Source organism: Hippopotamus amphibius, chromosome 8 (assembly GCF_030028045.1).
Source record: "Hippopotamus amphibius kiboko isolate mHipAmp2 chromosome 8, mHipAmp2.hap2, whole genome shotgun sequence".
Lineage (NCBI taxonomy): Eukaryota > Metazoa > Chordata > Mammalia > Artiodactyla > Hippopotamidae > Hippopotamus > Hippopotamus amphibius.
In genome coordinates, this window is record NC_080193.1 from 87,349,777 (window position 1) to 87,350,365 (window position 589).

The 589-nt window shown below is 38.9% G+C and overlaps 1 non-coding gene across 1 annotated transcript; it reads left to right on the forward strand.

The window, feature by feature from the left end:
* Positions 1-248: 248 nt before the first annotated feature.
* LOC130859773 (U6 spliceosomal RNA) lies at positions 249-355 on the forward strand. The gene has a single exon (XR_009055315.1). It is a non-coding gene; the product is annotated as a U6 spliceosomal RNA (small nuclear RNA).
* Positions 356-589: the final 234 nt, after the last annotated feature.

Genomic DNA, 589 nt, shown 5'->3' on the forward strand with positions numbered 1-589 from the left:
GGCAGAAACAGAAATGCAAAAATGGGATATATGTATAAGAAGTTCACATAAAAACAATAAAGGCAGAAGGGAAGGGGAAAAGGAAGAAAATAAGGAATTCACAAAGACAGGAAAAGGGGGGAAATTTCTTGGTTTAGAATAGAAGTGAAGGAGAGAGGAGTTTGGTGAGGCAGGGAGTGGAAGATAAAGAGAATATGAGAGATGGGGAAAAGTTTAATGTCTTGCTATACATTAAAAAGATATTTACTGTGCTCGCTTCGGCAGCACATATACTAAAATTGGAACGATACAGAGAAGATGAGCATGGCCCCTGCACAAGGATGACACGCAAATTCGTGAAGCGTTCCATATTTTTTGACCTTGGTGTACCCCCCCCAAAATAATAAATAAATAAAATTTAAAAAAAAATAACCACCAACAACAAAAAAAAGATATTTACTTCCCTTGATCAGTCCCTCCCATCAGGAAGCACGCAGGAGCCTCCTAGATAGCTTCCTCAAACAAGAGGGCAGACAGCAGTATCAAGCCTTATCAGCAGTATTTCATCTTGTAGAAGTGAAAACCACAGCCACAGAAAGATAGAGAAAAT